Genomic DNA, 24,416 nt, shown 5'->3' on the forward strand with positions numbered 1-24,416 from the left:
CGTGCAATGGCTCGCCTTCAGCGTGCTATGTGGTTAAGTTCCGTTTTAAGAGTGTAGGGTTATCGCTTCTGATTCGAAGAGGGGGGCGTACGCCTTTTTGTGTCAATTTGAATATATGCTAATTGGCACAAAAAGGCGTACGCCCCCGTCTGTCTTCGAATCGAGAGCGATAACGCTATCATTCATTGCAACGGCTGCCGCAAACTGTGCTATGCGGTGAAGTGCTATTTTTTAGAGTGCAGAAAGCACACTGAAGGCCAACCATTGTACAGAGAGATGCCGTTTTCACTCGTGATTTGTGCAAAGCGCACGGCGTACGCCTTTTTATGACAATTAACATAACTCCATAAGCGTCGCAAAAAGGAAATGACGCACCCCGAGGAATGCCCCACAAGAGGAAGAAATCCTTCCGCAGGAGCAACGCAGGAATATGCAAGCAATGGTGGCCGAACGGGCTCATCGAAATGCACCCTTTCCCTGGCGCCCCTTCAATACAAACAAGGGTTTGAGTGACAGTTCGGGATGTCTTCTTATTCCCTTTCGCCGTTCTTCTGGGGATTCGGAGGGATTTGCTTTTCCGATGTCGTCTGTTTCTCTGCGTCGTCCGTATGCTGTGTATCAAAAAGTCGATGCGCGGTCCCCAGAGGGCAATACGGGCTCGAGTTAGAAGAGCCGTTTGCCAATGGAAACCTTTGCCAATGGAAGTAAGTAGCTGTATTTTGCTGGTACTGCGTTACTATTGCGAATGGTTGGTTGCTTTGTCGGTTTGTTTTCATAGGTTTTAAAAAATGTGAGGCATCGTTGGAGATATATCGGAGGCAATGCGAACATTTTGGGTGGACTTTGGGAGAAATATTATATGCGTTTGAGCGCTATCGTGGGATGCATTATTCGCAGAGATTACTCTTGCGAGTGTCCCGGAAGAAATACGAATACGCTCTCGTAACATGAGCGTTTTCGTTTTAAGTGGATGCGATAAAAAAAAAGGTAAAAGATGGAAAGTAAGGAAATATAGAATTTCACGAGCGTGTGTAATATACAGCAGGTTAAAAATACAATTTGGCACAGATACAATTTGTGACCTTGTACGAAGGTCACGAAGGCTTTTTGGCCGTCTCCAGAGCTACATTTTGTCGCAGCACAAATAAAAGATGAACTGAAGTAATTGGGTTAGATTTCATAATAGAGTACAAATGGTCGTAATCATTTTATCAGTAAGAGGTTGCTACGGGAGCTTCATGCACTGGAGATGAAGGAAATTATAAAAAAAAAGAACGACATTCTTATCATTTGTACGTAAAAGCCTTTGAACGTAGACACACAGAGAGCATGAACCGACCCAACTGTCTCAAACCAACGAAAGGCTCGTTTGACACAAACACAACGGCAATGAATACAACAAGGCTTGCGTAAACCTTACGTGTCAATCTACTCCAATTTCCGCAGCACATGTCGAGTGAACAACGGCAGTCAAGTCCGAGATGTAATGTAGCACACTAAAAAAAGTTTAAGTTACAAGTTGTTGTTTTTTTCTAAGTTTCTCTTCTACTTTCTAAGTTTAATATAAGCATACAAGGTTTCGCGTGGAGGACCACGCTTCCTCAGGTGAAGGACCTGATGAAGCATGGTCCACCTCGCGAAAGCTTGTATATATATATTAAACTTAGAAAGCTTCAGTGTTTTTTTTTTCTTTTTTTTAGTGTTCCAATTACCTATGAAGGCTTGGGAAAAAAGACGAGGAACAGGCCTTGCAGCAAAGACACAAGGAACCAGGAAAACAATGCCAAACGCAATAGTTTAAAAATAAATATTTAAATATAATCATCGTCTCTTTATGTGTGTGTGTGCGTTAAACAAATGAGACGTATGAACAGACAATGAATAGATACAGACGTAAACACTGACAGGGTTCCCGCGGTGGTGCCTTGGTTGCAGAAAGAACGTTCCCGAAAAAAGATATGCGGGATATATACATATATATATACTTGCTACAAGATAGGAGACAATTCGGAATGAAGCTACCACAGATACCGAGTTTCTACAAACTTCGGCTGGCCGTTGTTTAAATTCTCGAACCTGAAACACGAACGCAGATCAGTATTCCCCCTTCCACCCGTTCTCACACAAGTACCCGCATTACCTTTGAAAATTATCTCCAAAGTTCCACGAGGAACAGCAGCAACCTATCCTTTAAACGAAAACTTCACGTCCCTTAAGACTTCAATTTCGCTTTCATTCGCTTCTGAAACCAAAGCAAACGAGTGAATGAAAAAGAAGAAAAAAGCCGCGATACCACACCAAGCCGTCATTGCAGATGACTCTAAAGCTGGCTGTCTCCATAATGGCCGCCTTCAAGACGGAAGCCGAAATAATCGTAATAACGTCAATAAATTTGAGTAGCGAACTGCCCTCTGGCGAGAGGAAGAGAAAATAGATTCTTTCTTTTCTTTTTCTCCCCGAGATAAGCGGCTCAAGGAATTGCATTCTTCACCTTAATCCTCCTTACATGATGGGGGGGGGGGGGGGGGGGTGAATCCGCGGATGAGGGAAGCCGGCACGTACGGTCACGAAAAAAGGAACTGCCAGGAATAGATTGAGATTATTAACGAGCTCAAAATCCCCGATCTGCTCATGGCCTTTATGCTGGAGAGGAACAATAGAGACAAAAAAGGTTCCAGAAGGTTGCGAGTGACCTCCCGTGACGTCGTTTCTGCTAACAAGGTCGATTGTTTTGTCATCTTGTACCAATTTTAAAAAGTGTGTCATTTTACTTTTGTTGAAAAACGCTGGGGATTTATCAGGAAAAGTGAAATTAAGGGCCTAGCAGCTAACTTTCGACTCTCTTAAAAGATAAGGTCACAGGCTTCTGACTTAGTTCACGAGTGAAAGTGTCACCAGCTTTTTGGTGCACTCGAGAAACGGAAGGGGAGGGGGAGGTAATGTCGAGACACGCTTGCCGTTGTTGGACACATGCGAGTGGCCATCGTCACAACTGAAGCAAAAAAAAAAAAAAAAAAAAGGAGAAGAAGGGCTGAAGGTGAGGTATGTACAGGATGAAGGAAACCGTTGAGACGGAACAGCACGGTGGATGGAAGGTACGCTATAGGGGTATTTAAGCAAGGCCTGTCTCTTGGCGAAAACGCACGAGTTAGGTTACGAGGCGCTCTACATACAGAACATCAGCACATAGCACGCTCCTAGCCAACCATCATCCCGAATGACAACGTTCTCGCCCCCGATTTGTTGAAAACGAGAGGCGGAGCCTATTTTGTGCAGTACATAATTCACAGAGAATAGGCTCCGCCTCTCGTTTTCAACAAATCGGGGGCGAGAACGTTGTCATTCGGGATGATGGCTGGCCAGGAGCGTGCTATGAGGTGAAGTTTATTTTTGACGACGCCCACTTCTGCGTCGCCAACAACGCCGAGCCTATCCTGCCATTACCCCCCCCCCCCCACTTATTTTTAAGAGTGTAATTGCCAGGTCGAATTATAGGGATTCGAAGAGAGAGGGGGCGTACGCCTGTTTGTGTCAATTATCTTATATCAAAATTGTCACAAAAAGGCGTACGCCCCCCCCCCCCTGTCTCTCTCTCGCTCTTCGAATGCGATAACCCTATCATTCGTGGCAATGGTTGGCGCACAGCTCGCTATGCGGTGAAGTTCTGTTTTTTTAGAGTGATGAGTCACGTGATGGGTATAAGTTTGTTTCTTTGTAAGGAAAAAAAAGAGGAAAAATTGAACTCGTCCCCCGACATGTTCAGCTGGTCAGGGGTGCTGTTTAAATTCTGACAACCACCCACGCGCCAAAAATTGGGTGTGTGTGTGTATAAGTGATTTTAGCCTTTTTGAGGACTTGATTCTTTTCCACATGCACAAGACAACTCAAATCGAGTATCGGGCCGCATTGAGCTTGCACGGCATCACCGAGACCGCCGAGACGGCCGAGACGGCCGTACAGAAAAGAAATGACCGTAATTACCCTTAAGCACCATAAAACAGCATAAAATAACAATATACACAAAAGCAAGAGCGGGGTAGGTATTCTGGACTCGGACGTTGTGTGTAATTTATAGCAAACTCCACAGGTGGCGCCGTCACCGTAGAATACTGATGTCTCGCTGAGACACACTGTTAACGCCGACCCAAGATTGTGCCGGAGCAGGCTGCCTGCACCTTCCCCTTACATCCACCCACCGCCCCAAGATCGTGTCGATGCGATGGAGCACCTTCGCCAATAACCCTGACGGTTACCGTGGTACAGGGAGCGTCCCAATCAAGACTACTAAGGGATGCTCGCATGTTTTCTGTGGTGGGTAGTTCTCTTGGACTACCCAAATCCCAGAGCAAGAAGGTTGGCACATCCCTCCCTCTCCTGTGAAGCCATCAGCTCTTCCCTCCTTCTTTCACCCTCCCCTCTTCTCCCTCCCCTGGGTGCACCGAGCCACATCTTCAGAGCACGCTGACTGCATCTTCCCTCTACAGCACCCCCCCCCTCCCCCCAAAGATCGTGTCACTTCCCTGCACCGGGCTGACGAGTTCCATGTAGTACGAAACAGCTGTCCTCGGCTAGGAGTGCACGATCGAATTATAAACGTATGTTCAACGTGCAGCCACAGAGATTCGGCTATTTTTCCTTTGTACGTATATCTACATGGTGGCTTGCACTGCGGCCTAAACAGGTGGCGCCGTCACCGTGGAACACTGATGTCGCGTTATAATCCCAGCGTAGCGAAACAGGCACCATTTGTGAAAATCGAGTTTAACTCGACAAACCTATCAATTCGCCAAGATCCCCGCTATACGCGATCTGACGTCACCGATAGCTTTCGGGGCGATGCTAACACTGATTTGATTTGGACCTCGCAAACACGATTGACTCTCTAGTCTAATCGAGTCAGCTCTTCTTCAGCAGAGTTCTGAAGCAGCGTAGTTGCAGGCACGCTCGCAAAGACTCAATGACGTACTTAAAAAGTACTTGGTTTTTGCGTGTCTTGCTTTCTCACGTATCACTGTTTTTAACCGTTAAAGACCCATGGTGCATCTTTGAGCACAAGTGTCTATTATGCACTTCCTCGAAATCACAGGACAAGGAACGGCGCATCATTAGCTGCCGTACACTCTTATTTATCAAGCTGCAAACGTGTTGCTAAAAATATAAAAGGTCATTCCAGAATACCCTCTTACGTTACCTCCCTTCAGGCGGCCTTCATTTTAATCCTATTATTATCTCTTCAGAAGATATCATGAACGAAAAACAAAACAAACTAAAACGGGCTTTCAAATACCCCAGCCTCTACCCATGTTTCCTTGGAATTAACGTATGGGAGAACTTGGAAGGGGGAGGAGAAGGATGGCGGTCTGGTCAATAGGAGTCGGCTTCTCCGACCGAAACAGGCACGACAAATATCACGTCACCGAACTTTGGGCAAGTCAAACACGGGGACGAGGAAGCTCGGGACTAAAGGCGCCGCTAATCTAATTATGGCGCCCACGTTGCAGGGAGGATCTTTAAAAGCCGAACCGGTCCCACAGGCCATCCTGGGTAAGCAGTGTGTATTTCTTTTGAAGGCAAGTTTTTCAAAGGCACGTAATAAAGGAGGAAAATATATGCCGGCTATAGGGGCCACCATGTGCCTATATGGATGTCTGATGTTGTTCGGTTTCTTCAGCTCCAAGGCTGCTCTTGTCACGTTGTGTTAACGATCATCGTCATGATGATGATGATGATGACGATGAAGTCATTAACAAAATCTGCTAGCATAAGAAGTTGTAGCTAATGTTGATAATAAGTAAAAATACATAATAAATACATTACACTATTTGACAATGTCTTCGTCGCTATTGCTTTACGCCAAGAAGGAAGGTACACAATTGCACATCAGGATCAAGAATGACCAGCATTTATCGTGCGTTCGAATTTACATTTCAAGCTAAAACGCACCTATGCTGACGGTTGCAGCAGCTTGCGTGTAATTTAGCTGGTGTCTCTTCGTATACATGGCACTCTCGGTTAAAAATAAACAAGGCCCCGCCACAACTTCCGGTCCTTCAGCGACAAAGGACGCTCGGAACCAGTCGCCATGCAGAATTATAGCTTTCGCTTTCCTGATCTGTTGAAAACGGGAGGCGTACACTCTTAAAAATGAACTACACCGCATAGCACGCTCCTAGCCAACCATAATCTCGAATTATATCGTTATCTTCCCTGATTTGCTGAAAACGGGAGTCGTACGCTTTTTTGTGACAATTATGAACAGCATAAGTGTCACAAAATAGGCTCCGCCCCACGCTTTCAACAAATCAGTGCAGAGAACGTTGTCATTCGGGATGATGGTTGGCTAGGAGCGTGCTATGTGGTGAAACTCATTTTTAAGGGTGTATATGAGACACAACAGCAGGCATATACGGCGCAGGCGTAACGAGGCGTATACGGCACAAAAAGGCGCATACGGCCCTCTCTCTCTCCTCAAATCTGAAGCGATAACTGTGTCAATCGGCACGGTGGTTGCCGCAGGGCGTGATTGCTGTGAAACCGGACATCGTTTTGGCACCAAACCGGAAGCGGTGCAAACGGTATGTATAGCCACTCGCCTCGTATCATTCGCGTTGTTAACGCTTCGTCCGCGTAGCGTGGTCAGTTGTCCTTGAACGTTACTCTGAAGCCCGTCGCCGTATCACCAATCGCAGCTGGCAGCACTGGAGGTCCGGTCTCTTTCAGTGTCGTCGAAATTCTAGGTGTCGTGGCACTCACATTGCGAGCAACAGGCATTGAGCGCCCTAAGCAAATATTTCCGAAGCATTCACGTGGACATGACATTCAAAAGCTTGGGGATCCCAATGAGGCAACGTGGAAGTTATCCGGCTTCGTCGCTTTATAATCTGGCACTCTCGTGCGACAGTATTTCCGCCTTATCTTTTCTTTTTATCTTCCTTCTTCACATTCCATTTTTTTCTCCTTCGTTTGCCCTTCAGCACCAAGCGGCCGTCAAGCAGTCAGCTTTAAGTGGCATGTAGCAGGATCCACATTTACTGAATTACCATCTCCATTATTTTCTTTTAACACCCATTCATACTTTCGCCACGGTACAGTGAACGCTTTACTGTCAGACATTTTATTCTTAAAACAAAAAGAAACATAAATGCGCCTTTAGAGCTTTTTATATAACAATGACCATCCAACTTCGCCCATCCCTTATGATTCTAATTCTCGCGGTGCCAGCTGTCGCACGCATTAAACGAATAAATTCGGGTTGCCAAATTTCTCAATTTTTACTAAGAACTCTGGACTTCAAAATTCCTCATCATCACAGTGCCACCAATTTTGTGCATCATGCAGAAACCAATAGCGAGACGCAATATAGCGTTTCATCCAAATGGTGCCATGGTCCGGGTTCTGTCCTAATATGAGTAGCCTAAATAGGAGCGGCTGGATGGGGAATATCATCGGGCGCAGTCAGTGCAAACGACTTCAAACTCTAATAGGTTCCACACATACAGGCGCAAATGGTGGTACAGATGGTGAATGCTTCGAGCCCTCTTTCCGAAGTGAGTTTCGTGGATAACTTACCATGTAATAGAGGTGCACTCGAGGGTAAAGCAATATTCTGCCAGAAGTCGCGGACGATTACCCGGATTTCTCAAGTTTATTGCGAGTTGAATCCATCTCGGGCGTTCAATAACCGGCTTTGAGGCGGCACAGAGCTGCCAGACTCTAAATTAAACGCAACTTTTCCTTTTTCAACCGCGCACGCAAAGAGAGAGAGAGACAGAGTGAGAAAGGAAGAACAATTTCCTTTTTGTTGTTGGTGGCGGTGCTGTTGCGCGTGTGGTTGTTTTACACTGCAACACTCACGGCAGCGACGCCTTCAATTTGTTTGTTTCCTACTATTTTTTTATCTTCGAGATCAGAGCATAAAATAGACACTATTCAACTATTATACCGGAAAACATCGTTCTATCTACGCACACAACTTTTTGTGACACTTATTAAGCTATGTTAATTGTGACAAAAAGCTGTACGGCATGGCATTCAGCGTGTGATGTGGTGAACTTGTCTATCTTTTTTTCTTTCTCGCTCTCTTTTTTACTAAAGTTACGGTCCACTTAAACTTCCACCAAAGTCTCGCTTACATAAGCATAGCAGAGAACAAGACAGCTCGCCGCCGATAAGTCATAAGCTATCGACGAATCATAATCCGTTAGCTCTCAAAATTGGTTTGGTTTTGACTGCTTTCTTTTGTTTTCGTTTCTTTCTTTCTTTTTTTGAGAGAGAGACAAGACTGCAAACTTTGTAACACGAAATTAACATTTTCGAAGATTTACTGTCTTAACGTCCACTACGCGAAAGCACAACGAAAGACGCCACGAAAAATGGACACAGGGGTTGAAACTGCAGCAGTGCGTCGAGACAAATATTTACGATTTCCCGTCGTTCCCTGTCTTTGTCCGGTGAATCACATGCAGGAACGGACCCAAGTCGAACAGCGGAAGTACGGTTGACGTGCGGTGCACCAGCACCACCCCAGTCCGCTTCTCATAAACAGCGCACGATAAAAGGGGGATTCACTTGCGCCCAAACTAACGACTTTCGGAAGCGCACGGTTCATGTCTCGTTTCGGGGCCCAGCGTGACCACTTGTAACCGGGGTGTCTAATGCACTCCCAGTAATAACACGAGCGCTCTGAAGATTATGTATAGGGTATCAGAGCGTCTATACATACAGGACTATGGCATGAAACTGAGTAAATAATGTTGTTAAAATCAATCAATCAAGTTGTTACTGGTGTACGTACCTATACTTGCGTTCAGCTCAGAGCTTCATTGATGAGTGGATGAAGACGGACGACACGGAGAATACGAACTGGCAACCCAACAAACCTGCAAAATGTGATTTTTTTTTTCGTTATACGTTTACAATAGTTTACTGTATAGGGTGGCCGGAGATTATTTTGACCTTCTGCAATATACGTGGGGACAGCCGTTCCGGCCGTGAACAATGTTGCTCTCGTCAACCAGAAATGATTAGAAGTGCTGCTTTTGACATTGCTGTTATGTCGCCCTAAATACGAGCAAAAAAAAAAGTACAAAGTGAGTTCTCCTTATTCATTTCTAGGTTCATTCATTAGGTTTCTAGGAGAAAAATATGTAAACCGAAACCAATCAATTACTGCAACAAATGACCCGCTTCGGTTGCAGATTTTTCTCTAAAAGGTATCTACTGAAAGTCCCAGAAGGGGTAGTACCCATTTTAATGCCGACGGCGCCCTGCTTCAGAAGTTAGCTTTTTTCACGAAACTCATTTGAATTTTTATTTAAATAATGAGCGCCTCCTGCTCATTCACGCGGTGCGCATCTTGTAGGCGGTATTGGACAGATACTTGTAAAAAAGAAAGTTATTCGATTGGTGCACCGGTTCGCGAATTATTTAGGCCGGGGATTTAACTGAGACACCGGGTATATATATATATATATATATATATATATATATACACGCACACACACACACACACACACACGCACACACACTCATACATGCATACATACATACATACATACATACATACATACATACATACATACAGCATTTTCCATTTTGACACTCCTATAATGCTAACACCCATTAAAAGAAGACGACAACACACCGCACTGAACTGCAAACCATACTTAAACTGTCCGTCTGGGCCTGTTGGTACTGCGTACTACTAAAAGCTCCAAAGGAACACGAAGCCGACACACACAGATAAGTACTCACCAAGAACTTTATTCCGTGAAACGCTCAGTTCATATAAACCCTACGTTTCCCTTTCCCACTCCCTCCTTGTGTGAGACTTCCTGTTTACAGCCATCGGTACCTGATTTGTCTCTGTCTAGCCGACTTGATCGTACTTATAGAAGGTTTACTGATACAACCACCACCCGATTTTCTGATTTCGCTCGCCTCCCTCTGAAGAAGGCTGCCCCGTTTATTACATATGGACATAATAACTGTTTCGTTTAACTTTGGCTCACATCCCACGCTATCAAGTCCTCTCACAGCGTGCCATATCTGTTTGAAGCACGAGATCAATGTTCTTTCAGCCGCGTATTAATATACCTTCAAGTCTACCCGACGCTACTAGACCACACTATACCCACTCCATTTTTTTCTTTTAAAATCAATCAATCAATCAGACCACACTATAATGGTATACTGTACACTACGCCCGCACAACACTCCATAAACTTGTTCCCCTGACCAATTTGACCTTGTTTATTACGGAATCTAACCATAGACCTTTTTTGAAGATTTTGAAGGTCTGACTTTTTTTATATCGTTCTTTCACGCATATAGATCTGCTCATGATAACATAACAAACAGTAGTAAAGAACGTAATAATAATTAATTACATTATGCCACCGTATGACGCTGTGCTTTGGATGTTTTGTAATGATATAAATAGATACTGAAGTTAAAATAAAAGCGCAACACCAGCGCCATGCTACGCTCGGGTGACTCTGCTCTGTAAAGGATACTTTACCACAGTACGACGCCTAATGTGGCAAAGTAGCCTTTACAGTTTCAGCTATTTTTGTCGATTAAACAAAGGGGTGTCAATACAACGCATCGTTTGTAGGTTATTCATAAACGGTGTAGTGACATTATGATGGAGAAATTATGAAAATATGGAAAATGAGAAATATTGAACAACTTTCTTTTTCCTTTACTTCGAAGTATTCTTGGTTGGTTAGTTATTAAAGCAAAAAGATGTTGGCTCAACTCAAAGTGTACAATTAGAATGTCTCCTATATGCCATAATGTGAAAACAGGCATTCACATCGATGTTAATTTCCTTCAATATAGAAAAAAACCACTGGATCATAAAATTTCACGAAGCACACCATTTCAACGCGGCACGTAATTCGTGCGACTGTAGTTTCCACTTAATGGGCAGAGTTCTAGAACGTAAGCAGTGCTACTACGCTGCGAAAAGTTCCGCGGCCGCCATCTTACCTTATGACACTCACACTCTATTAATCAATTTCGTATTTCATTTGTTTTGTTTCTTAGTTCTCTGCTTCGTAGTCATTCATCTTTAGCTTTATAATGTAAAAAAAGTTAAGTTGTATAATACTTTAAGTGTGTTCAACTTATACTTGTGTCTGGTCTGTTGGTACAGAGAAAGGTACAAATATCGAAATGTTATTACAACAGAACCAAAAGTAGTTACCCACAATTTTCGCAAGGTAATACAATAGAATGTTCCGCGTGTAAGAACGGAGTATGGGCATCAATCTCTTTCATATAACTTGCCAATTATTTTAAATCGCTTCTCTGATAATCAAATTGAATTAATCCTAAACACTTCTTCGGTTTGCAAACCGCTCTTGGTTTTTAGTAAGCATTTTCGACGTTTATATTATGTGTGTTGCTTGTCAAGTGTCACAAAAGGGGCTGGGAGCCTGTCAAGCTGTTTCACAGCTTATTTATTATTTGTCCTAGATAGAATAAAGGATATGATATGATATAATTCGATTAGTTCGTGAAAGACATAAGGACGCTCATAAACATAGTTCGCTTTCTATGCTTTTGAATCCCGAACCGCGCAGGAGGACAGCTTTGCACTTAGTCTTAGTTTACTCGAGTTCGCCATTAACGCCACTGCATTACTGTTCTTGTCCTTGTTGTTGGAGGAAAATTTAATATAACGTGGTAATGCATACAAGTGTGAATACGACAATTAGTACAGCAAACAAACAGCAATACATACATAGAGCAATACATACAGAAAACTCCACAACTACAAAGAACACAAGTCAGTAAAATCAGTCTATATACAGTTCATTACACGCAACATCTCGGCAAGCGACGTGCAACAACAAGACAGCAGAATATGTCCTATGTTCTTGTCCTTATGGAGAGAACGTGACATGTTGCGCAATGCGTGCATTCAAAGAGCGGCCGCAAATTACATGAACGAATCAGCGTGTCCCAAGACCATCATAAAGGAGGTCGCCTGTATGTCCGAGGGCCAGCAAAGCGTCAACGATCGCAAAGTGTGCTCCTTGAAGACACATGACAGACCTGTATCACTAAAAAATCAGAACGCATCACCAGAGTTGTACACGTTACTCGAAAAAAGTAATTGATTACAATTACTGTTACTACTGAGCGAAAAGTAATTCTTTACCGTTACAAATTACTCCATCAAAAATGTAATACGTTACTGATTAAAAATGTAACGCATTACTTTTCCCGTTACTTTTATATTGTGGGCCATACTAAAGCCAACAAGCCAGCAGCGAATGCAACCATTCAGCTCTTGTTGCAAATTCTAATATGAGACACTAACATATATGATACATGAAATTCCCAAATACATTTGAAAACACGGTACAAAACACATACACGCATATATTTCAGATTTATATACACATTTACATCTATATGTACACAACACGGACGGCCGTATTAGAGTCACTAAATAAGCTTCGCGTAGCTTATTTAGTGACCCTAGCACGTATAGGCGTCAAAACATCCGCTTCGTTTTGTTACTATTGTTTTGTTCAGCCCGTACAATTTATCAATACAGTCACCTATTTTACTGTTGCTCCAGTAGGCCGCGGTTGTAAGGGATTATCATATTACTGTGGTGTGCATGGAACACGTGTGGACTAGAGACGGCCGTCGCAGTGACCTCTGCGTCATTGCTTCAGTCGAACTCGTGGTGGAACAGAAGAACAGATTGGCATGCTGAAAAGGGTTGCCATTGTTGACAGAAGGTTAAAAAAAGTAATCGATTACATAGTAATTGATTACCGAAAATTGTAATCAGATTACTTGGAAAATTACTTGCTCACAAAATTAATTGACTGAAAAAGTAATTGATTACTAGTAACGCAATTACTAGTAACGCGTTATGTACAACTCTGCGCATCACCAAATACCATATCCATCATGCGTGTTTGCGACATTTGGTTATAGCTGATGTCGAAATCAGCTGTGTGCAAGTATCGTGTTTCCGTTTTATTTGTGTCCGCATTTTTCGAGCAGTCCTTCGCCATGTCTTGATCTTGTGTTGTTCCGTCGTCTAAAGCAACGTAAGAAATATATCACAAAATTCCGTGTGTGAAAGAACGTGCAGCATTTAATAATACATTCGTGATATTGTTGTGCCCCAGTCAAACGGCAAACCGAATGACATTCCCAGCGAATGACAGTCGCACCGAATGTCATTCGTTTGTCTTACATCGAGCTACACGAAGAAACGGAATGTCATTCACAATTGATGTCAGTGTCGATGATTAAGACACCAGGGCCGAACATATGAAGTAGAGATGGGACGAATCCAGAATTTCTCGAATCCAAATCCAAATCCGAATCCAAGGAAGGTTCTACGAATCCACAAATCTTTCGAATCCTTTCTTTAAAAAGAGATTAAAAAGGATTAAAAAGCCAGAAGAAAAAAAAACGCTTCTAGTGAAAAGTGCTTTGAAGAAGATCGATTGATTGATTTTTAAAAGAACAAAATGGAGATGTTAGTCTCGAGCTACTCGGGACTGGCTACTCCAGGACGCGTTATTAAGAAAACAAAAGGAAAACTACACAAAACTCGACGCTTTGAAGAAGAATATTCCAGCAGATTCCTGTGTTTAATGAAAAATAAATTAAATAATGCTTCAGTTTCAGGAGAGAATATACCCGTATAGTTCTCTAACGCAATTTTTTATCATGTTTTCATCGACTACAAGAAATGCATAAATACTCGAGTCTGAATTATTTCCATAAAACTAAGCAACAATCAAAAGCAAAACCAGGTTACTTTTAAACTTGTAACGTAACAGTTCCTGCCTGAACTCTTTCAGTCTAGAGCAATGTAAACAAACAAACAAACAAGAAAACAAGTGTCGGCCAATTAGGCTTTCGCGCACTCCGGAGGCGCCAGTTTGAAAAACAAACAAACAAACGTGGTTGGTTGATTCGAAAGATTTGATTCGCCGTTTTGGGCACTGGGATTCGGATTCCCGAATCTCGAATCCCTGCCTAGGATTCGCTGATTCGGTTGGCACGTCCCTAATATGAAACATTATGCAGGTACACGTTAACACTATAGTTAATATAACACTAGCGAAACATTAGATTATTTCACAGAGTTGCCTTTTTAAAGACACTTAATTGGCTAAGTACCACAAGCAACAACGACTAAGAAGCCTATCATCCCCATTTTTTTTTCTTTCAATCATCATCATCATCAAGAAGCCTATCTGCACCGCACTTGGCAACGTGGCGACTGAGAACGAGGGTAGTTCTCCGAAAAACAGTGTTTTGCCTTCCTTCTTTCGTGTCAAAAGTCATCAAATTCGTGATAAGATATTGGAGTACACTCGTCTTCCACTTCTTCGAACGGTTTATGTTTTTTTCTTTTTGCTGCCTCTCTACTGCGAGGGTACGCTGTCAGTGCCAGAGGGAAAAGCGAATGAATTCCCCGAACTCATTCGCTGGGCGAATATCATTCTCCATGTATTGCCATTTGATTTCACCGTGTGACACGAAACGAATGTCGTTCAGTGCGAATCACCTCAATCACGAATCGCGAATCACCAGTGCGACGCCTCAGTGAGCCACGACTGAATCACTTTACACGTAAAGCTACTCTCAATAGTGATTAACCACGTATCGAAACATCGGCGTACGCCAAAGTAGTCCCCATACGAATCACTAACACGCGAGTTAATTTATCCGCCGAAGATTAGGAAGTTCGATACCCGGTGACAAATATATTCAACATTCTGCGCGCACTCGAAAAGTATTGAAATTGAAACAGAACGCCCCAAAGCTGTTCCCAAAACTTCGCCGCCACCAAACTCAGTACTCATCGAGACAAAAAAGAAAAAAAGGTGCAAACTTTCTTAATTAAAGCAATCTGTTACGACCGACTTCAATTTAACTGGAAACCGCAGCCTCAGCATAACCCTCCACCCCTTCCGATACCCCCACTTTCGCGAAAAGCGAAAACTCCATTCTCCCGTTTCCATCACAACAAAAGCCGCTCCATTTCGCTTGCCTCTGCACGCAATAAGGAAAAGCCTCACACCTTACAGGCAAGAAACCAGCTCGCACAATAAGATCGACACGCGGTCTCACAAAAGGAGCGTTTCAGATTCACAATAAGACGCCGTGTAACTTCCCTCGCCTTTTCTTTCTTTTTTTCTTCCCCCTCTTATTTATCCTTAAACTTGCCCTCTTACAAAACCCTCACGTCCAACACGTTTTTGCTTACAATGTCTTCCCTGCAGGTTCCTTCAATTACCGCGAGGTATACTCGGAGGTTCGCGTCTCGCAAAGGTTGCCGGAGTCTAACCGCTACAAACCGTTCAGTGCTATGACAGCCACTGAGATTTTTTTTTTCTCTCTCTCTCTCTCTTCTTATCATATTCTTGCTGTCGGGAACGGAGGCAAGTTCCTTTTGTTTGGGCCATGCCCTATTCAATGCGTCCAGGTATGGCGCATGTTTCTCTGACAGGTTCCCGTGACGAGATGTCGGTTTTAGAATTTCATACTTCCGTTACTGTGAATGAAACGGGCACACAAAGGACTGCCACCTGAGCGGGTATTTTTTTGCCGCCTGTTATGTTGCGCCTACAGCGTTGTTGCTTCCCCCAAGGTCGGACAGGGAGAGTGCTTTTAAGGAAAAAATCCTTCCAGTGGCGCCGGGGAAGTATCCAGGACCGTCACCTGCGAAAGACATCGTCATAACGCTCTTCGATTTCTCGTGAATGAGACACGCGGTAAAGCTAAATGTCCGTTTTTTCTTGAGATGCTGAAGGGGGTGACAGTTCTCGACGCTGCGGGCAGCGACACAGAAGCCCACCCTCGCGTATTTTGTTGTATCGCCACCCTGCGCGCCTTTTTCTTTCCCTTTTTTTTTTGTATAAACTCTTAAGACAAAACTTGACCACGTAACATAGTGAAGACCAGTCTTTGCACTGAATGATACCAATATCACTCACGTTATCACGGGGCGTACACCTTTTTTGTGACAATTAACATGCCTGCATACGTGTCAGAAACACGGGCACTGCTCCCGTTTTTAGCAAATCAGGGGAGAAGACGATGTCATGTGGGATGGCCAACGAGTTTGATACATTCTAGAAACATAGCTTCACCGCATAGCAGGCTCTTAGCCAACGAAGCTTTGCCACGAGGACTTCCGGTCCCTCCGCGACTAATGACGCTCAGAACCAGCCGCGATGCAGAATTATATCTTGCGTTTACCTGATTTGTTGAAAACGGGAGCCTCTACGCCTTTTGGGGGCAATTTGAATTGCCACAAAATGGCGTATACGACCCTCTCTCTCGCCTCAAATCAGAAGCCATAGCTGTATCAATCGGCACAGTCGTTGGCGCAGAGCATGTTTGCTGTGAAACCGGATGTCGCTTTGGCACCAAACCGGAGGCGGTGAAAACGCCATGTATTCACAAGCTTTCGTGCAGAATCTGCACTTCATCAGGTGAAAATACGAAAGGCTCCACCAGAGAGACAAGACAAGAGGCACCAGAGGCTTTTCCCCCCAAGCCTACACTCTTAAAAATGAACTTCACCGCAAAGCACGCTCCTAGACAATTATGAACAGCATAAGTGTCACAAAAAAAAAAGGCGTGCGCCTCCCGTTTCCAACAAATCAGTGCAGATAACGGTATCATCCGAGATGATGGTTGGCTAGGAGAGTGCTATGCGGTGAAGTTCATCTCTAAGAGTGTAGTCTGCTTCCTCCAGGAAACTCTATAGAGAACTCGACGGAAACTAAATAGCGAGCTTTTCGGGAACGGTTGAGCACGCCCCTGTACGATCAGTTGGGAGAGACGGGAGAGACGCGCGTGCGCTTTACCTTGTGGTGATAATCCTTCCTACACGGGGATCCTCCTGACCGCTTCGATGTGACGATCGCTTTGCTTCCGATCGTTTTCGTTCGGGGAATCCACAACGAAGCTACAACATGGGCGACGCGGTGGATTCCAGCATCTATTCTGCAGTAGTCCGCGGTTGACGTAATGGTTCCTCACAAAGTTCTTCGAAAACCTCGCGGTGTATTAATATTTCCACTTCATCGTCATTCACGCTAGAGGTCAGAAAATGGATTCCCGCAGAAGTGGCCGCAGAAAATATCCGAAAAGACTGCATCCGCCATTTTGAGTGTCATTACATAGGGGGTGTTGTGGTGATTTGGAACTGTTCAACCATACCATGTCGTAAATTATACAATGTCGTATAGTCTTATAGGGCGAATATACTCATGGGGTTGCGTTTATTATTGTTCCGTAAAATAATCCTTACAGTACCTCGAAAAATGTTTTTCTTCTATTCTTCATGAGACATGGAAACACGTGTATCACAGCGGTTGTTCCACTCCGGCTCCCGAGAACACTTTCTGGTCACGCTCCTATCGGTTCCTTGGCGCTCGACCACGTACCGTCCGATCAGTCGACCGTATGCACGCGTCGGTTCCCTAAAACTCCCTAATGTGTCGACGTGCTCCACGCGACGGGGAAGTCGAGCGACATAGGTCAACTTGACGGGAAAGCGGGCCGACATTTGCCTTGGAGAGTTCCGAGGCAGACACATGAAAAACACCCAGAGAGCACAAGCCGTGCCAGGATTCGAACTCGGGTCACTTCCCGCTCTAGACGTGCAATGCGGTTATCCTCGTGGTTATCTGCGGTTATAAAAAGCTGCACTCTAAAAACAGAACTTCACCGCATAGCACGCTGTGCTCTAACCATTGCCCAGAATGATAGGGGTTATCGTTTCTGATTCGAAGAGAGAGAGGGGGGCGTACGCCTTTTTGTGACAATTTTCATATCCAAATTGTCACAAAAAGGCGTACGCCAACCTCTCTCTTCGAGTCAGAAGCGATAATCATATCATTCGCTGCAATGGTTGGCGCACAACGTGCTATGCGGTGAAGTTCTGTTTTTAGAGTGTACGACAGGACAGTACGCGAGGCAAGGGGAGAGAGACAACACATTTCAGTGCCCTGTCTCTCTGCTTGTCTCGAGAGCAGTCCTTTTGTAGTCATGCAGCACACTCTAAAAACAGAACTTCACCGCAACGCACGCTGTGCGCCAACCATTGCCGCGAATGATAGGATTATCGCTTTTGATTCGATGTTGTTATCCAAGGCCGATAGTAACGCGGTCTCTTCTCCTTTTTACTTTTTATCATATCAGTTTTTATTGTGAGTCACGGTTATAAGCACACAATACTGGCATAATGGGACGATTACCAATCGAACTATACGGTGCTAAACAGTTTGTCAAACCAATCGAACGTCATCCTTATAAGTACTGCAATCATCCGGATTTGGATAACGTCGGCCTGTGACAACATAGTCCAACGCCATCACGACCACAAACATGCCATTTCATGCACTTGTGACGAGTCCCCCCACTCCCACTCCCCTTTTGTAATGCCGGAGCCACCAGCAGAACAACGCCTCCAACCCTAAATTTATGACGTCTAAATTAATACCACGCCCTGTCCATAAATCATCCCGTGCAATCACCCCGTGCGTCCCCGTACCCCTTCCATGCACAGCACAAACAATGTCGCGAGCTCCCCCTACACGCGCAGCGAGCGTCAAAATCTTCCAAAAAGAGGCAACTTATACATAGAAAGGCAGCCTTTTGCCTAGTTGAACCGCTTTACTTTCTCCCCTCTTCAAAGCATCATCTCTTTCCGAGCACCAGCGGTGACCTGACACGCACCCGTCACGGACTAAAGAAAGAAGAACAACAAAAAAACGCGGTGAAAAGGCTTTGAACTTCATCTTTTTGCCCGCTTAATTTATCGAAATTTTAGCGCCAGAGTTGACGGAAAAATCGAAGAAAGGTTTGAAACAAGAAGTTGCCGTACACCAGCTGTGAAGAGTTTCTTCCAGTGAAAGGGCATCAAGTTCACGGACGTTGCATCAAGAGGGCACTAGGTTCAATTACCTAAACGACCAATTAGAGAAACGCGCTCTCAAGGAGCAAAGAACAGTTCGCAACGTCTTAAGAATACCTACGATTTCACTTCAAATCGCAGCGTGCAATTTACACCTAATAGTGAGACTTAGAAGTTTGACTGTGACAAAAAAAAGTCTGAATATGGGTTGTGATAAAAGCAAGTTAAGACTTAGTGGCTTCGTGAACTGTTTCAGTTTTGAATCGAAGAAGTCTGCGAGGCTCTTCGCGCAAGCTGCCAAAATGCCATTTAGACAACTGAAAATACGATATCAACCTCGTCATTTACAACCCTATGAGAGCTGCAGCAAAGTCAATGAGCACGAGGATAGAAGCGATAAAAAATAACAAAACAGTAATACAAGAAACTATGAAAGAAGGAAGTCACTGAAAAGCGTGGAAATTGATGTTCTGAGGCTGAAACACAGAAGAAAGGACTTATTCACTGAAAAGGTTAGCTAGCTGTAGGACTCGAACCCACATCTTCTGGATTGCCATCCTGAAAAGAAACTACCTTCAGAACAAATACAATCATGTTATATAATAAAATTGCAGTAGCTCAATATTATGATATTTATATATATTCTCACGATTCTATCGACTCTGCCCATTTTATTTGAATACTTAATCTGACTATTAAAGCTAGTTGATCTCATTAAAACAATCCCATTAGTGACACAGTCTTGGTCGTGTTGTGATAAAGATCGCCAATAGCATTCATTGAACAAGCGACGTAAGGGAAAGGGAGACTCATTAAATTCGATCATAGGCTTGCGTTCGTCATCTGCTGACCTCTGATTGGTGGTTAAAATATTATGATACGCGAAATCTTAGCTGGAAATATGCTGGAAATAAGTATCAGAAATGGAATAGTAATAAAAAAAGTACCTCCGCTTCATTCGGCACCAAGTACCCACTGAAAATGCCTGCTAAACAAACAGTTTCTCGGTTCTTTTTTGTTCTCTTCTTTCTGTTCATAATTGTCGCAAAAAGGCGTACACCTCACGTTTACAACAAATCAGGGCAGGTAACGATATCATCCGAGATTATGGTGGGCTAGGAGTGTGCTACGCGGTGAAGCTCATTGTTAAGAGTGCAGGCTTAACAGGAAGCAGCTTGTCAGAGGTTTGTTGATCCCAAGATTCCTGCCATTTTATGTTTACTGTTCTTTTCAGTATCGACTTGGGAGGGGATTTCAAACGGTGTTGCATCATGCATTAATGCATTTGTCGTTCCACGATCAGCCTCCTTGTTCCCTTTAATGCCTACATGACTACACTCTTAAAAATGAACTTCACCGCATAGCACGCTCCTAGCCAACCATCATCGCGAATGATATCGTTATCTGCACTGATTTGTTGAAAACGGGGGGGCGTACGCCTTTTCTGTGACAATTATCATCTGCGCATGACGCAGACATGCGCAGACGCAGACGCTGACATCTGCGCATGACGCAGATGGTGCGGCATGCGCAGATGACGCACCCCGAAAGTCACTGGAGAGGCGTGTTAGCTTAGCTCAATTGGTAGAGCCCTGGACCGGCAATCCAGAAGATGTAGGTTCGATCCCTACAGCTGGCTAACCTTTTCAGTGACTTTCATCTTTCATCATAGGAGGGTGCTTTCGCAAATCAATCTTTCTTGTTGTTCGCAGACTTCTGAAAATTCCTCATGAAGTTGCACGACGTAAAGTATAGCTTGATACATGTGTTTGTCGTACTCGATATGCGCCAAAATTAGGGTTTCACTGTTTGCGAGTAAAAGTTGCAGCCAGACATGCTTTGCCAAATAAGCGGTGTTGTTATGAGGGTAGCAGCTCTTCCAATGAAAAGCCAAAGAAGCTAAAGAATGTTCACAAGATCTTTATACAATGGCAAAGTAAATTTTCACAACACCTTTTTTTGTCCTTTCTTTGGGCTGCCTGTTTACTGTTGTCCTTTGGAAATAAAGGAAAAGGAAGTCCAAAGGCAGTCAATAGACTTCCTTTGGTGTGACCTCTTTAGACATTCAGGAACAACAACAACAATAAATGAAGAAGTGATGATGACATGGGACATTCAGGAAAAAGAGAGGTCAAAGCCTGTATATAGACATTATTTGGACAATTGTCTATAGGAAATCAAAGTCAAAAGAAAAGCCAAAGAAGCCAAGGAATGACCAAATGATGTCAATAGACTGGCAAATTTCATTTTCATAAGGTGTTAACGAAATGCAGTTTGAAACGGCTCTCTTTCGTACACTGAAGAGCTGGGTGATGTAGGTAGCTTCTAATTCTTAGCGTATACGACGCACTAAGGTAGAACCTTCGTCTTTCCAATGAGCACTCATTGCACTGCACATAGAGGCTTTGACAGGTGAAGTCCGGTATGCGTCCAGTATCCAGTCCAAGTCCCTGGTGATGAATGGGGTGTAGAATTCTGAGAACAGACTGACGTGCTGAGCTGTAGACAATACTCCAATAATCTAGCTTCGAGCCAATTGCTGAGACATATATGTACTCGATATAGTGTTTCTCGGTCAGCACCCGAAGACCTGTGTGACAGTATATCTTCAGAAGGTGTAGAGACCTTCTGCTTTTAAGAAGGTGTAGGAGACCTGTGTAGAGACCTTCTCTGTTTTAAGTCATTAATCTGAGGTGAGAAAGTAAGCTCCTTGTCAAAAATGAGCCCGAGAAAATTGTGTTCCGGTCTGACAATACGGTGTGACACTCAATACGGATCCTTCAGAAGGCACACCATTATCCTGAATAAATGGGCGTGACAATATGATACCAAACTGTAACTGAACCATGAATATTCTCCCGTGACGAAAATATGTAATGCATCGCAAAAGACGGATCACGATACCGAAAGAGTACAGATCCCATAGAATTCCGTATCGTCATGCAGTGTCGTTGGCCTTTTCTAGGTAAGAGAACACCGACGGGCAATGCTGGTTCCCAACAAAGACCTCTATGATAGTAGTAATGATATACATCCGGTCCGTGGGTTGGATAAGGTTTATTCTGACCGTAATCAGATGCTTACCGGCTTTCGGTCTATTTTCAACTCTGGCCGTAATGCAGATAGACTGCGCGAGACTCTCATGCACGTGAGCCACACTACAACTGTCGTCGGCGTAGCTACAGATGGCTCCCCCGTCTAGACAGACGAAGTCCGAATCAGGACGTCAAGCGGGAGCGGAGGAGACTAGGTGGTGAGAACAGTGCAAACGACGTTGCCGTGTTCCCTTCCTAGTGCCGGCGAGAGTTGAGGTTCGGGTAGGAGACGCAGGGGGCAATGACGATGTCAGTGGTTGTACTGCAGAAGCAGGGTAGTCAGCATTGTAGGCCAGCTTCGGCCTGTCTATGGAAATGACTTCACGACGACCGCTGATCAGGACCGCAGTAAAGTCTTGGCGGTGCGGTAGAGAACCTTGAAAGGCCCATCATAGCGTGGGTCAAGTGGCCTACGGGTGGCATCACGACGGACGTAGACGTGCGTGCAAGTGCAAGTTGTCAGGACCTGGCTGACGAAGACTTTGGCAGAAGCAGGCGCACGCGGTGGTGTCGGTCGAAACTGGCTCATTGTCGCGCGAAGCCTCTGGGCGTACTGCTCGGGGTCTGGAACGTCTGCGCTGGAGGCAGCAGCAGTAGCTTCCAGGCAACCAGAGTGTGGTGCCGTAAACCAGTTCCACAGAGGAGCAGTGCAGGTCAGTTTTCAGGACAGAACGTATGCCAAGGAGAACCACAGGAAGAACTTCTGTTCAACGAGTGCGGAGTCCAACGTGGGTGCGGAGAGAAGTCTTCAGCTGGCGATGGAACCGTTCAACGAACCCAGTGGCTGAAGTATGGTAAGCTGTCGTGCGGATCCGTGTCGTGCCAAGTAGCTGCATCAGGTCGGAAAAGAATCGAGATTCGAACTCGCTCAAACGCGATCCGTTGTAAGGATGGACGGTACGCCGAAATGGGCAATCCAACCGGCGATGAGAGCTTGGGCAACATTGGACGCAGTGATGTCGGCTATCGGGATCGCTTCTGGCCAGCGTGTAAATCTGTCCACGCACATGAGGAGGTAGGTGGACCCGTTGGATGGTGATAACGGACACACGAGGTCAATGTGAAGGTGGTCAAAACGACGGGATGGAAGGGGAATGTCGGACAGAGGGGTGATGGTATGCCGGTGAACTTTGCTGTTCTGACAGTGTATGCACGACCGGGTCCAGGTACGAATGTCGGTGTTCATCTTGGGCCAGACAAATCTTGTGGTGACGAGCTTCTGACCCTGAGTCCGAATGCCAGGGTGGGAGAGCCCGTGGAGAGCGTCGAAAACTTGACGACGGAAGCTGAATGGGACGTACGGTCGAGGAGAACCTGTGGAGACATCGCAGAGAAGCTGGACGTCAGTACAGGGTACGGAATGGTCTTGCAAGCGCAACGAAGATGACGACCGCAATTCCACTAGCTCATTATCTTGCTGATGTTCTGCCATGACGGCGAAGGTACTAACGACACTGCCTCGACGACTGCGGTACACAGCAGTTTTGTCCAGAGCTTGACGGCCGAAATTCACCAAGACTGGCCCCACCCACCGGAGGTTATGGATCGCGACTTCACTCTAATCGAGCTAAAGACGGCTCTGAAACTTGTGAATGTGGGCTCATCTCTGGGACCAGGTAACATCACTTATGCCGCACTGCGAAACCTCGGCGGCCGGTCACTCCAAGCTCTCCTTTATGATTATAATACGTCTTGGCAACAGGGGTCCCTACCAACAGGGATTCCAAGAGTGGCTGAAGCACGGCAAGTCCTGGCTGAAGCTGGTAAACTCCCGGTGGAGGTTCTCCGTGACCGTGAAACGGCTCGACACTTCCTACGTTTGCGTGCGCACATTCCCGTCACCCACTCCTCAGGAAAATTCGATACCGTCCTGAAAATGATTTCCATCGCGTAGCGCAGAGGACACGCCAGGTTCTCACTGGCTTCATAGCTAAGGACGTCACACCGCCACACGACCCCTGGTCTCTGCCTGTGCCACCCATCTTCGTACCTACCTCTGCCGCAGCATACACCGATGGCCCAAGTCCGCCTCGGCATTCGTCATCCCGTCCGAAGGCATAGTGGGAGGACGTCGCCTTTTGCATCAAACCTCATCCACAGCTGCGAAACTCTATGCCATACTTTTCTTTCTGCAGCACATCGCTGATTTTACCCCGCAGGAATGGGTCGTGCTCACTGAATCTACATCTGCGCTACATCTGCTACATCTGCAACCAATTGAAAATTCTGGCATCCGAGGCTCATCCGCACCGTTGGTGTTGGATCTGTTAATGATTTACAACCTTCTCTACGAAGCAGGCCACAGGCTGGTTCTCCAATGGGTTCCGGCCCATTGCGGTGTCGAAGGGAACGAACAGGCCGACAGCGCCGCAGAAGCAGCTCTCTCGTCTCGGAGACGG

The 24,416-nt window shown here is 45.0% G+C and overlaps 1 long non-coding RNA gene and 1 other non-coding gene across 2 annotated transcripts in view; one reads left to right on the forward strand and one right to left on the reverse strand.

The window, feature by feature from the left end:
* LOC135388864 (uncharacterized) overlaps positions 1–24,416 on the reverse strand; it is a 173,133-nt gene that overhangs the window by 94,325 nt on the left and 54,392 nt on the right. Inside the window, exon 2 of the long non-coding RNA XR_010421523.1 lies at positions 8,795–8,879. This is a non-coding gene — a long non-coding RNA (uncharacterized LOC135388864). The remainder of the gene's footprint in view (positions 1–8,794; positions 8,880–24,416) is intronic.
* Positions 20,489–20,561, forward strand: Trnaa-ggc (transfer RNA alanine (anticodon GGC)). Its single transcript has one exon. It is a non-coding gene; the product is annotated as a tRNA-Ala (tRNA).

The sequence above is a fragment of the Ornithodoros turicata genome, chromosome 3, assembly GCF_037126465.1.
Source record: "Ornithodoros turicata isolate Travis chromosome 3, ASM3712646v1, whole genome shotgun sequence".
In the NCBI taxonomy this organism is placed as follows: domain Eukaryota; kingdom Metazoa; phylum Arthropoda; class Arachnida; order Ixodida; family Argasidae; genus Ornithodoros; species Ornithodoros turicata.